Genomic DNA, 15,126 nt, shown 5'->3' on the forward strand with positions numbered 1-15,126 from the left:
AATGAATTTTTCCAGCTTTTGTCTGTCTGAAAACATTTTTTTTTGTGGTTTGCTCAAAGATATTTTTGCTGCATGTAGAATTCTAGGCTGACAGTTTGTTGGGTTTTTTTTTTTCTCGGTACTTTAAAGTGTTGTTCCATTGTTTAACTGCCAATGAAAAATCTGCTGTCATTTTAATTGTTCCTTTGTATATAATGTATATTTTTTCTCCTCTCCTGCTTCTATGATTTTCTCTTTATCACTGATTTTCAGCAATTTGATGATGGTATGCCTTGGAGTAGTTTTCTTTATGTTTCTCATGCTTGGGTTTTTTTGTTTTGTTTTGTTTTGTTTTTAGAGCTCCTTGGATCTGTGAGCTTGTGGTTTTCATCAAAGTTTGGAAATTATTTCTCCAAATATTTTTCTGTACCCATTCCCTTTCTTTGGAGGCTTTAATTATGTGCATATAGTCTGCTTGAAGTTGTGCCACAGATCACTGATGCTCTGTTCATTTTTTTAATTTCTTTTTTCTCTCTATATTTCATTTTGAATATTTTCTTTGATCTCACTAATTTGTGATGTCTAATCTGCTACTAATCTCATGCAGTGTATAATTTATCTCAGGTTTAATCTCTAGATTTGGGTCTTTTAAAATACCTTCCATGTCTCTATGTAACTTTTTGAACATACGGAAAATACAGTTTTAATATTTTCTGTTAATTCTAACATTTCCTCTAGTTCTGGATTGGTTTCAATTAATTGATTTTTTTTCTCGTCAAAATAGAGCATATTTTCTTGTTTCTTTACATACCTGGTAATCTTTGATTGGATGACCGGCATTAGAAATTTTACCTTGTTGGATGATGGGTATTTTTGAATTTTTATAAATATTCTTCAACATTGTTCTGAAATGCAGTTGAGTTACTTAGAAATCATTTGCTCTTTTGGGCCCTCGCATTTATGATATTTTAGAGTAAACTAGAGCAGTGTTTAGTCCAGGACTAATAATCATTCCCCATTATTGAGGCAAGACCTTCTGAGGACTCTACCAATGCTCCATGAATTATGAGGTTTTCTATGCTGGCTGGTGGGGAACAGACATTATTCTTAGCCCTGAGCAAGTGCCAGGTAGTATTCTCTCTGATCCTGTTAGATCGTTCTTTCTTCAGCCTTGGATCATTTTTCCACATGCTTGTGCTGACAAATACTCTTGAATATTTGAAGGTGATTTTCTGAAAATCTCTGGAGTTCTTTCTTTGTTCAGCTCTCTCTTCTCTGGCACTCTGTCCTGTGAACTTTAGCTGCCTTTATCTCCCCAGACTCTCAGCTCCATCTCCTCGATTCACGAGTCCAGCAGGATCCACACGAGTTCGACTTTTCTGTGCTATGGCCTGGGAACGTTTCAAGGCAGAAAGCTGGGGCAGTCATAGGACTCACCTCATCTGTCTCTCAGGGATCACTGTCCTTCATTGCCTGATGACCAATGTTTCATACATTTAATCTGGTTCATTATTATTGTTTCAGGTGGGAGAGTAGATCCAGTCCCTGTTTACTCCATCATGGCTGGAAGCAGAAGTCCTAAAGTCTCCTCTAAATTTGCCCTAAAGAAGCTTAAAAGAAAGCATTGACAGGATCAAACTCAAATAACTTAGCTGCACGTCAGAACAAAGTCCCAGACTCCTTGAGAATACAACAAAATCTAGTGTCCAACAATGTAAAATGCACAATGTCTGGCATCTGATAAAAATTACCAGCCATACAAAGAAGCAGGAAAATATGACCCACACCAAGGAGAAAAATCAACCAGTAGAGACAGATCCAGAAATGACAGAGGTAATGGAATTAGCAGACAAAGAGCTTAAAACATCCATTACAAATCATACAGGTGTATTGGACAATGTAAAGGAAAACATGAGCATGATGAGGAGAGGTATGAAAGATACTTATTTTAAAAAGAATCAGGTGGGAATTCCCTGGCAGTCCAGTGGTTAGGACTCCATGCTTCCACTGCAGGGGGCCCAGGGTTTGATCCCTGGTGGGGGAACTAAGATCCCACAAGCCTTGCGGTGTGGCCAAAAAACAAACAAACAAACAAACAATCAAAAAACCAAAAAGAATGGGAGACTTGGATTCTAACATTGATGCTTCCACAGGTTGGCTGTATGACCCTAGTGAATGACCTTCCCTCACTGGGCTAATGACATCCTGCTAATACTCTCTTCCTCTCAATCTCTTTCTCATCCCATAAATTCTCTATCCTAAATATCTACGTCTCCGTCTCTATTTCCCAATCATCTCTGCCTAGACTATGCAAGTCTCCTATCCTAATCATCACCAATCCTTTTCTCCCACAATTGCCGGAGAGATTTTTCTAAGATGAAAAATGAACCATGTCTCTCTCCTGGCCTTTCACTGCCCTAAGGACAAAGTCCACAGTTCATATTGCAGACCCAAGGCCCTTCCTGGTCTGGTCCCACCCTTCTTGCTCCTTTGAGCCTTTCTAGAAAGCATTCTTTCCTTTCCTTCATGGCTCCACTCCTACCCTTTCATCTTGAGGCTTCCTGCCTAGAACATTTCCCCCAGTGATTTTTCAGTCAGTTAATTTCCGATCCTTCATTAAATTGCCAGGGTAAACTCTACTTCCTCAGGGAAGGCTTCCCTGACCACCTGTATCCCTCCCCGTGACTGTTAAGTGCTGCTCCTGCTATGCACTCTTATATGTCTCTGGTTCAATGGTCACAGCACTTTTCTCACCATATTATAATTGCCTAATTGTCTCTCCCCATCCCAGCTTCTGTGCCTGTTCCCCATATTATCACAGCACCTAACCCAGTGTGTGGTTCTAAAAAGAAAGAATGAATGTTTACCCTCCGTAATATATTTCGGTTCTGCTCCTTCCATCCCACGCCCAGAGCCCTGCTCTAGGCCATGTGCCTGTAACCCTGCATTCCTGGAATAACCTCAGATCAGCCTCCCGGCCTGAGAGTCTCCTTCATCTAATCCACCCTGCTCACAGCGGCAAGAACCATTGTCCTCAAGCATCGTTTTGATCATATCACTCCCCTTCTTAGAAGCCTACAATAGCTCCAATTGCCTCTTGAATTAAATTAAAACTCCTAATCATGGGTTTCAAGGGTCTCTACCAATTAGCTGCCTGCCTTCCCCCACACAGAACTGCTGTCAGCTTTTCACAGGCCCTCAAGTCTGGCTTCTCCTGCTGCCCCGCAAATCTGCTCCATGCCCACCTCCTTCCTAAGCCCGCCCCTATGGCACTCTAGCCTCCTTTCTTAGCTTTTTCCCCTCCTCTTTCTTTGTCTCAAATTATATCCCTTCCCCTACTTTAAAAAATATTGCTCAATAATTATTTTCTTTGTGACAGTTTCCTAAATCAACTCCACATGGCTTTGTCCTTTCTATGACAACTTGTTTTCATGTGTGTAGAATATTGGTGCTTATATGTGTGTTGTTAGCATTCCATGCCCTGTGGCTTCTGCTAACTAATTTTTGGCACTGTCTGCCCTATTAGGGTCTGGCAACTCCAAGGAGAGGGATGATGTCTTTTCATCCCTTGTGACTTCCTGTTAGCCTCAGGCATGTTCTGTGCCTGAGGTCCTCGCTTACCTTTACAATAGTGACAGAGGGGAGACTGGAAAGTGGGAATTCCTAAGGAAACCTGATTTCCTTCAGGCCGTTAGGTGCAGCCCTAGCTGAGCAGTAGATAGTGTGAGCTCAGCGTTCCTGTCATGGGGGAAATCTTAGTGTGGTGGTGGGCAAGAGGGACAAAAACAAACATTTCTGAGTGCCTCCTCTGTGCAGACACTGTGCCGGGAGCTTTACATATGCTATTTCATTTCTGCCTCCCAGTAACCTGATGAATTAGGAATGATTATTCTTGATTTACAAGTACATTCGGTGTCAGAGAGGTACGTATAATCTGCGTTGTCACTGATAAAAGTCTTCCTGATCCAAAATACATGCTTCTGTTCTCATACCAAGGAAAACATGTTTCTGGAAAAGTGGACCTTCCGGTAGAGTGGTGAAGAAGGGCACCAAAATCAGGACACGTGCTCTGACAATGCTGTGTCCATACTTCATATACAGTGTTGACTATTGCTTTATGTTTGAAGAAGATGGTCACCAAGCCCATACCACGTGGCTCTGTCACCCTGTTTGCTTGTCTTGGTCTTGTGAGACAAGACTCCTCCTACAAATGATTACATTTTAAATTTTAGTTCAAGATTCCTTTAAGAATTTGATGAGAGCCATGGACTCTTTCCCCAGAAAAGATAGTAAACATATGACATTTATGTACAAATCAGGGTGTTTGCAGACACTTCCCCTCTTACTTCTAGCCATAGGTTTATCAAGATGCCAGTCCTACACAGAGAACTACATGTTCTCCTTATGCTTTTCCTATTTTACAGAATCCAGAACCTATTAGTGGTAAAAATTTTTGAGGACTCTGTCTTTTATGTACATGTTTCAAAAGATATGCTGCATAAGCCTTTAGTTACTTAATGATGCAAAAGCTAGCTTTAAGGCGGAGACCTAAGAGAAAACCTAGAGATTGAAAAGAAGTTAGAGAAGGGGCTTTTGGGAAAGTAAACTTCATGATCCTTCATTCTGGTTGTGCCCATATTAATCTGTGGTCCCTACTGTTGGTTTTAATCGCAACACCTTAATTTCCAGATCAGCTTTCATCGTGATTGCAGAAAATATTATCATTTGTTTCAACCTAATTTTTTGAAGCACCGAACCAGAGTCTGCTCTATTTACAGGGGAAGCTCCTTTACAAACAGTAAACTCATTTTCCTGGGAAACTCTTCCCTTTGTAGTTGATGAGAAAGGAAAAAAATAAAAACACTGGCAACTTTTGGGGTGGCTTTTTGAGGCTGTTTGAGGCGGCTGTTTGAGGCTGTTTGAGGCTGAAGAGTGACATCTTTCGGTGGGGAGATGGAAGGGGCTTCTTATTAGGCCACTTTTAATTGGGACATGTAGGAGACCAAGGGTCCATGGCTTCAGAGTATCTGTGAACTCCCTAAAGTTGTATGCAAAGTTTTGGGTGTAAAATGTGCATTTTTCTCAAAAAATCGTTCAGGGCTTTCATCAGGTCCTCAGAGGATTCTTTGATCATGAAAAGTTGGTCCACTGAGTCGGGCCTGTGTTTTCTTCAATTGTTTGAGGTCAGAAGATTACCTGCTGCAGAACCACTGGGAGGGCAGGGGAAGCGTGTTAAAAACTCAGATTCCTGGGCCCCATCTGAATCTTCTGAATTAGAACCTCTGTGGGAATGACCTGGGACTCTGATTCTTTCACAGTTACCCAGCTGATTTGGTTAAATTTCTGAATTAGCTAGGTTTCAAACGCTTAACATCACCTGTCAGAATAAGATAAAAAATTACAATGTAGGGAAGTACTTACATTTACCTAAACAGGCCTGGGTTCAAATGCCAGCTCAGCTACTTCCTAGCTATGTAACTTTGGCAAATTATGAATCTCTTTGAACCTTAGTTTCGTAATCTGTAAATATGTGGCTAAATAATTTATCTGTCTTGAGATAATATTGCCTAATACATAGTAGGAGTCCAAAAAATATTATTTACTGTTCATTGCTTCTCTTAAACATTGAATATTCCCCAAACTCTCCAGGTCTATTTTTTTCAAGTGCTTTATGAGGCTTTTTTCATAAAGATATTGTCAATAAACAAAACAAAACAGATCAATCATTTTCTGCGATGATCCACATGCCATGTATAACGGGGTTCTCTTATGCCATCAAATATGCCCGAACTGTAAACTATAAACCAAAATTTTCTTTGTCTCAATAGACAAATTAGCAATATTCATATTCTGTAGGCTCTGCTATACTGCAGCTCTCTCTCTGGACTCACGGTGAGTTTAGCAAATGGAAAGCATAAATACCAGAATTTACCCAACAGGGACAAAGTCTTCCATGCTTAATAGACACATTATTGAGAATGCTTGATTTAATTGAGAATCTACTTACTAGTACATCTCCAGAAGCAAAAGGAGGAAAGAAGAAATTCCTATTTTTGTAAAATCGGTTGTAAAATCCTAAGTTTGGTAAGAACACCCTCACGAACCCTTCTCACTCCCATTCCCACGCACACACACCGGACGGTTTTGAGCAAATTCCTTCCCTCTGGTGATTTTGCAGCTCTATTCTACTACAGCTGTCTATTTTCTATCATTAGGAACTCATTTACACAAATGTTCAGTTTTATACCAAAGAACATTTACCCTGGCTCACAATGTAAGCAGGAAATCTAAAGGAAATGCAATGTCTAAATAAAAACAACAAGCTCTTCTAATTCATTTTCACACAGAGTCCCCATTTGATTAACTAAAAAAATCTAGGAGTTTGTCCCTGGTGTCTCTTCTGTGGCTAGACATTATTTCAATTCCTGGTGGAAGAAGACTTGTTTGTTTGGAGCATAAGAAACTGTGGCTCTATGGAGAACTGGTATTCAAGAGGTCGAATGCAGGGCTTCCCTGGTGGCGCAGTGGTTGAGAGTCTGCCTGCCGATGCAGGGGACACGGGTTCGTGCCCCGGTCCGGGAAGATCCCACATGCCGCGGAGCGGCTGGGCCCGTGAGCCATGGCCGCTGAGCCTGCGTGTCCGGAGCCTGTGCTCCGCGACGGGAAAGGCCACGACAGTGAGAGGCCCACGTACCGCAAACAAACAAACAAACAAAACCGGTCGAATGCAGTGGTCTGCCCACCTTCAATCTATCATCTTATCATTCTTCAACCACTTGTCAAATATCTTGAATAGGATAAACTCAGGTTTCATATTCTTTGATTGCCATCTGCTGGTAATCCTCTGTACTAGAAAATAAAAATTCCCAGGAAGATTGCAACAATCTGGTTATTGCTTGGTTTAAGTAGTTCTCGAAACCCCAAAGAGAACGGTATTTTTCATGCCCACGGTGAGACCAGAGAGTCATGCCAAAGTTCCAGAGAATGTATCTCTCAAAAAAATATATTTGTACGTTGTGTTGTTGTTTCCTGGGAAGATGGTTGCACAGCTACCGGGCATCACTCTACAGGGCCAGGCGCTTGTTTAAAAAACAAAAAAGACTTTATTGTTTAGAGTAATTTTAGGTTCACAGCAAAACTGAGTGATCGAGTGGAGTTTACAGAGAGTTCCTATGTGCTTCCTGCCCTCACACGTGCACAGCTTCCCCCGCTGCCAACATCTGGCACCAGAGTAGTATTGTTACAATCAATGAACTTATATTGACGCATCTTCGTCACCCAAAGAGATAAATAGTTTACATTCGGGTTCACTCTTTGTGTTGTAAGATCTATGGATTCTGGCAAATGTATAATGACATGTATCCACCACTGTAGTATCATACAGAATAGTTTCACTGCCCTAAAAATCCCCTGTGCTCCATCTGTTCATCCCTCCCTAACCCCTGGCAACCACTGATTGTTTTACCGTCTCCATAGTTTTGCCTTTTCCAGAATGTCATTTAGTTGGAATCACACAGTATGTAACCTTTCCAGGTTAGCTTCTTTCACTTAGTAGTATGCATCTGAGTTTCCTCTTTGTCTTTTCATGTCTTGCTAGCTCATTTCTTTTTAACATTGGATAATATTCCATTGTGCGGATGTAGCACAGTTTATTTATCCATTCATCTAGTAAATCTTGGTTGCTTCCAAGTTTTGACAATTATGAATAAAGCTGCTCTAAACATTCGTGTTCAGGTTTTTGTGTAGACATAAGTTTTCAACTTATTTGTGTAAATACCAAGGAGTGCCATTGTTGGATGGTATGGTAAAGGTTGCTCATTTTTAAGAGGACTAAGTGAGCAGTACTGGCTGTAAAATCTGTTAAAATCTACTTAACCTTTAGTCCCTGGACCCATGATGGGCTTCAGGCATTCAGAAATCCCACCAAAATAATACACAAACTATTGGGTAACGTGCATTTTATGGGGGTATGGTTCATTGTTTTCATCACATACTCCAAGATGCATCAGGAAACAGCTCCCTGGAAACTTTGAAAGGAGTGTAGCTGAGGTGCCCACACAGGAGATATGACAGGCCTATAGTGGTTCTCTTTGCCACCAGACGTCCATTATTGGAGCTGGAATTAGAAAATAAGAAAACTAACATTTCTTGAGAACTTACCATGTGCCTGATACTGTTAGCTCCCACATTAAAAAGAAATAATAATAATAATGCTAAAAACAGTAGCTGGGACTTATTAAGAATCCAGCAAACTAAATAGTTTAACTTTATTACTATATCTATAATCTTACAATTATCCTATTTTAGAAATTATTTTCATTTTATAAAAATGACCAAGGATCAGAAATATTGCATTGCCCAGATTTATACAGCTAATTATGGGGCTGAAATTCAAATGCAGACCCGCTTAGACTCCACTCCCAAATAACAAAAACAATAAACCCAAATTCCTGCCTTTGATGACTTCTATGAGGGAAGACAGAGCTGCACACCATCTGCGGTGAGGAATGGGACATGGCTCCCTCTGCTGAAGTGGGGGGACCGGGGATCCCCAAAGAGGAGGAGAAAATGTCTGAGCTAAGTCTTCAAGGGCAATAAAGACCTGGCTAGGCAGAGAAGATAGAGGCAGAGATGGAATTTCAAGTAAGAAAGCAGCACATGTCATGGCACAGAACATAAGAAATAGGCTGAATATATAGTCATACTGCCTATATCACAGCAGCTCCTGACAAGAATGACATGCCAGCTCTTGGGGCAATAGGACAAAGATCAATCGTCTTTGGTCTTAAAGAGAAGAAATTTCAAAAGTGAATTCAAAATAGATAAACCAGACTTCATCAAAGCTATAAACCTTTGTGTTTCAAAGGACACCATCAAAAAAGTGAAAAGACAACCCACAGAAAGGGAGAAAATATTTGTAAATCCTATATCTAATATGGGACTTGTACCAGAGTAAAGACATTTTACAACTTAACAATAATAAGACAAATAACTCCATTTTAAAAAGGGCAAAAGATCTGGATCAACTTGTCTCTAAAGAGGGCATACATATGGCCTATAAGCATATGACAAGATGATCGACATCATTAGTCATCGGGAACATGCAAATCAAAACCGCAACTAGTAGGGGGCTTCCCTGGTGGTGCAGTGGTTAAGAATCCGCCTGCCAATGCAGGGGACACATGTTCGATCCCTGGTCCGGGAAGATCCCACATGCCGCGGAGCAACTAAGCCCATGCGCCACAACTACTGAGCCTGCGCTCTAGAGCCCATGAGCCACGACTACTGAGCCCACAGTGCTGCAACTACTGAAGCCCACACCTAGAGCCCATGCTCTGCAGCAAGAGAAGCCACTGCAGTGAGAAGGCTGTGCACCACAATGAAGAGTTGCCCCTGCTCACCACAACTAGAGAAAGCCCATGTGCAGCAATGAAGACCCAACACAGCAAAAAAAAAACAAAAACAAAAAAACCACCCGCAATTAGTTATCATTTCATGCCCACTGGGATGACTAAAATTTAAAAAAAGACTATAACGAGTGTTCATGAAGATGTGAGGAAATTGTAACCCTTACAGATTGCTGTGGGATTGTTACCAGTCCAAGCTTATAGTGCTTGCCACACAACAGGCCAATAAATTGAGAGACAAGGGGTTGGGGCAAGGAATAGTGATCTTATTTGGAAAACCAGGAGACCAAGAAGATCGTGGACTACTGTCCCCAAAACCCATCTCACTGGAGTTAGAGTTCAGACTTCTTTTATACTAAAAAGGGAGGGGTTGTGGCTGGTTGTTGCCAACTTCTTAGCACTGGCCAGACCCTGGGAAGGGTGTGATGATCCTTTGTTCTTACAGCTATCTATGTAGGTCTGCTAACAAAGTTCCTGAAAACCTCCAACAAGACAAATGTTCTCTGTTCCACAACTTTTTATCTCTATATGAATGAAAAGTGTTATACCTTTAAAGGCCTGGGAGGAAGAGCCTTGAGTATGGGCTGTTATGTATATTTCAGGCTATAATAGGAAGCATTCCTTTACAAAGCTGCAGAACCAGCATGACTAAGCACAGGCAACAGAACAAGAAGGTTAGAGCTAAAGGACTAGATCCAATGTGGAGTCAGGTTTGTTCTTTGTTACAGAATTATAAATGGTTCAGACACTTTGGAAAACAGTTTGGCAGTTCTTCAAAATGTTAAACACAGAGTTACTATATGACTTAACAATTCCTCTCCTAGGTATGTACCCAAGAGAACTGAAAACATGCAACCACACAAAAACCTATACATGAGTGCTCATAGCAGTATCATTCAGCCAAACGGTAGAAACAACCCAAATATCCATCAACTGATTGGATAAACAAAATGGGGAATGTCCATGTACTAGAATATTACTCAGCCATAAAAAGGAATGAAGTGCTGGTATATGCTACAGCATGGATGAACCTTAGAAACATTATGCAAACTGAAAGAAGCCAGTCACAAAAGACCACATGGCATATGATTGTATTTATATGAAATATCCAGAAAAGACAAATTCGTACAGATAGGAAGTAGACTAGTGGTTGCCATGGGCTGGAGGGAGATGAGGGAGAATGAGGAATGACTGCTATTGGTACAAGGTTTCTTTTCGGGGTGATATAACTTTAATCCCCTCAACCACCTACGAGGTAGATACCACTGTTATCCCCATTTTACTGATGAGAAAATTGAAGTAGAGAGAGATGGAGCTGATATTTAAATATAAACCTAAGTATTATCCTTTGATAACACTTTATAACTTTTCAAAGCTCTTTCATGAAAATGGAATAATATACGCAGAAGTGCTTTGTGGATTATAAAGTACTTTGCAAATGAAAGTAATTATAACTATTTTAATGTAATCTGATTTGACCTCCATGGTATTGCTGTGAGAGAGATAAGGTGTGTAATATTATAACATTCTGTAGACAAAAGCAAACACATGCAATTGTGAAGTGCAAAGTAAAGTGACTTGCCCAAGGTCACAAAGTTAGTAATGGTATATTCAGAACTAGTACCCACATTTTTAAAGTTTTGTACTTTTTTTAGGATGATAAATTCTGTAAGTATTTTTCTTGCCAAGCGTATTAATAACTAGATTAATTATTAGAGTTAAAAACAGGTTAGTGCTCATAAATAAATCTTCAAATTATCCCTTCTTCTGTATTTTCAATTCCACTCACTCTAGAGGTACCTTCCTTCTCCTCCCCATTCTTTCCCTATTCTCTAACTCCCAGTCACTAATAGACCTTCATATTCACACTCCAGGAATCAGGGAGGAGCCATCAGCCTTCAGATCCCTCTTAGTTAACACAGGGAAGAGATATTCATCAACTTAACAGAATGAGACCAGATCTTAGCTCTTAAGATAGAGTCAGAGTACAGTTACTAGGAGAAAGATGAATGTCTTAAGGTGACTACACAGCATTTGAAAATCACTCTTCAAGGTGATTAAATGTACTTGATTTTAGATGCTAGAGATCAGAAGGGATTAGCAATGTCCCCAAATGTAAGACCCATTAAGTACAGATGAGGGAATTCCCTGGTGGTCCAGTGGTTAGGACTCCATGCTTTCACTGCTAAGGGCACGGGTTCAATCCCTGGTCAGGGAACTAACATCCCGTGAGTGGCGCACCCCCCAAAAACAAAAAAAAAACCCCAAAATCCAAGCCCCCCGCCCCAAGCACACACACACATAAATGATAGCATTTATTCTTCCCTTCATCCATGAGACCAGAGCTTGACCCTTCACTGGCCATTGAGCACCAAAGCTAGAGGCTATGAGACTGTAAGATTTCAGAAAACCCTGCAGTGGGGATTTGGTTTGTGAATGCTGCCTGGGGCCAAAGTGTTTGGTTAGGGAACTGAGGATAGGTACCTTAACTACACTCCTCCCTAACTCCCATCCTCTGTAAAGCTTGGTTCTGGACTTCTCTCCTGGACCTTTGAGTAAACTATTGCCTAATCCTTCTGTAGGGATTGGAGATAAGGCTGTATCTAAAACTGAGAGGCCCCTGCTTGTAGGCATGGGAAGTTCATGGCTGACCAAGAGGGGCCCAGCCCCAGAGGAGATCAGCAGGGGTGATTTATATAATGTTCCACCCAGAAGAGCAGCTAGAAACATCTTATGAGGGAGAGAAAACAGAGGGACTGAGAGCATGTCATATAAACATGGCAAAGTCATCCATGTTTAAAAAGAAAAAAACCTCAGCAATTGGTTCTCGCTCAGTCTCTCATTCCCGATCCATGCCCCTTCTTCCAGCTCTCGTTCCTGTTCCTTCCCCTCCTGACAGAACAGTGCAGATGCTTGTCTCTGTCTTTCCTTTTCCTTCTAATCATTACACACTGGCTTCTCCCCTCCCAACTACTCCATTGCAACTACTCTTGATAAAGTAATCCATCGGTGGCAACCATTTTGCTAAAACTACTAGACCAGCATTTCCCAAAGTGCATTTCTGTAGACCCTTGTCATGCCTATTTTTTAAAAGGAGGCAATGGTCAAATAATTTGAGAAACCACATCTTAGAGATTTACATTCTTATTCACAGACCAAAGATTTTGGGGTGTACTACAATCCCCTCTCTTCTCTGAGTTTTCTCTCCCTGCCTGATTCCAGTTTAGGACATCTTTATCTGACACCTTCAAGTGAGGGGTGAATCACAGCAGCTATCACATTGTATTAGTTAATCCGACCGTCCAGCAACTCTTCACTTGTTCTTACGTTCATTTATTGGAGATGGAACTCTATCTGAAGCACCTGGGGCTGCCCTCATCACTGGTGTTGGAACACATAGCATTGACAGCCTGAGCAAACGGACCTGAAATTAAATCTTTTCTTCCTTTTCCCCTTTTTTATCCTCCTCACGCCCTGTCCATTTTATTAGTGATATAGTCATAGAATTTGCCCATAGATTAAAGTCCAGATTCCTTATTCTGATTTGATCTTCAAACCCTTTACAAACTGGCTCCATCATTATCATCTTAATTCCATAACTGGGTGACTTTGCTGGGCCAGAGGTGAGAGTCAGATACTCTAGGAGAAGGAAGCCTGGTGACCCTCTTCACCTTGTAGCTATTTGCATTCACTGACATGCATCACAACTGGGGAGCCCTCTGGGCAAAGTACTTGAACGCTGTCCACAACTGGGGCTAAGACATATACAGACATGTCTGATTAACTGGGGGTTCCAGGTAGAAGCTAGGTTTCTGGGAAAGCACACTGGTAAGTAAGAGGAATCTCGTGCAGGGAGCAGGATAGGGATTGGAGGCAAAGAGGAACATCTCTGTCCTGGAGTCAGACTGCTTGGCTGACTGCTGACCACTTGTGTGTCCCTGGGCATATTTCTTTATCTGTTTAAGCCTCCCTTTTCCTCATGTGGAAAATGGGAGCACTTCTAGTCCCTACTTCATAGAGCTGTTTGAGAATGAAATGAGCTAAAATATGTAAAGCACTTAGTGAATATTCCTGTTGTCAGCCGTAAGGCTTTAGCATTAAGGAACCAGTAGTGAGCAGTTTTGGATAGAGCGGTGGTTGACCCTGGAACTTCCACTTCATTTGTGTGCTCTGGGGACAAGGTGCCTATGTGTGTGGACTCAAGGTTCTGTGATCCTTTGGCACTCAAGAATCCTTCCTGTGGACCGCTCCACTTGTTCCTCTATCCCCACTCTAACTTCAGAGAACTCTACTGCCATCACCAAATCCTGGACAAACAACATAGTAATACTAGGATATATTCTTTTTGCAAAAGCAATGGCATGGATTTCAACAATCGGATGCAAAGGATCTAGCATTTAGGCAATGACAGCAGTGGTGGTGAGGGCTGGGCAGTGGCCTCTCTGGGTTCTCTTGTAGTCTAAACCTGCAGGGTTGTAACCTAATTAGCCATGGCGGAGAGCAATGAGCAAGTCCAAAATGGTCACACAAGAGAGCTCCCTCTTTTGCATGAGGCTGGATTTCCTACAGCCTGCCAAGCAGGAACGAAGAGCCATCAAGACTGGATGAATGATATAAATGAACTTATTTACAAACCAGATACAGACTCACAGATTTTGAAAACAAACTTATGGTGATCAAAGGAGAAACATGGCAGGGGAGAGGTATAAATTAGGAACTTGGGATTAACATACACCCACTACTATACATAAAATAGATAACCAGCAAGGACCTACTCTATAGCACAGGGAACTCTACTCAGTATTCTGAAAAAAATCTGAAAAAGAATGAATATTCTATGTATAACTGAATCACTATGCTGTACACCTGAAACTAACACATTATAAATCAACTATACTCCAATAAAATTAAAAAAAAAAGATTGGATGAATGAACCCAAATCTGGTGAAGCCCTGCACACTTGGGCTACAGTTGTATAGTTGTAACAATCATTTGTTGAAGACCTACAGTTGCCAGGCCCTGGGCTGGGCAACCTGTAATTTACTAAGCACACACACACAAAGTTCTTTCTATTTCACAGATGAAATTAAGCCATTTCCCTAAGGTTACATAGGTAGAGCCAGGATTTAAATTTTAAGCTGATTTGGAAACCCAAGCTCTTACCTTCTATGCTACCCTGCTTTTCTCCATCTGCACCCTGGCCATATTTTTCAGTATTGGACACACTCTTTAGTTGAACTTTGACTATCTCAAATCTGTCTCATCAGATTTGGTCTGCAGTTCTTTCCACCTGTGTTGCTTCAAACACCATTATTTATTTATTTATTTTTTTGCGGTACGCGGGCTTCTCACTGCTGTGGCCTCTCCGGTTGTGGAGCACAGGCTCCGGACGCGCAGGCTCAGCGGCCATGGCTCACAGGCCCAGCCGCTCCGCGGCATGTGGGATCTTCCCGGACCGGGGCATGAACCCGTGTCCCCTGCATCGGCAGGCGAACTCTCAACCACTGCGCCACCAGGGAAGCCCCTCAAACACCATTTTTACAATGTTCACTAAGCTTTGTTGTGCCCTGCCTACACGAGAGTCACAGGCAACTGTCCCTTCTATCTTAGTTTATTTGCCATAGCTATATATACTCCTGCTTTTATTTATTGACACTAGATTTGGGGGACGATCTACAGCTTTGCTACTCCAAGTGTAGCTTGTGGTCCAGTAGCATAGGCATTACCTGGAGCTTGTTAG

This window comes from Orcinus orca, chromosome 12, assembly GCF_937001465.1.
Source record: "Orcinus orca chromosome 12, mOrcOrc1.1, whole genome shotgun sequence".
NCBI lineage: Eukaryota > Metazoa > Chordata > Mammalia > Artiodactyla > Delphinidae > Orcinus > Orcinus orca.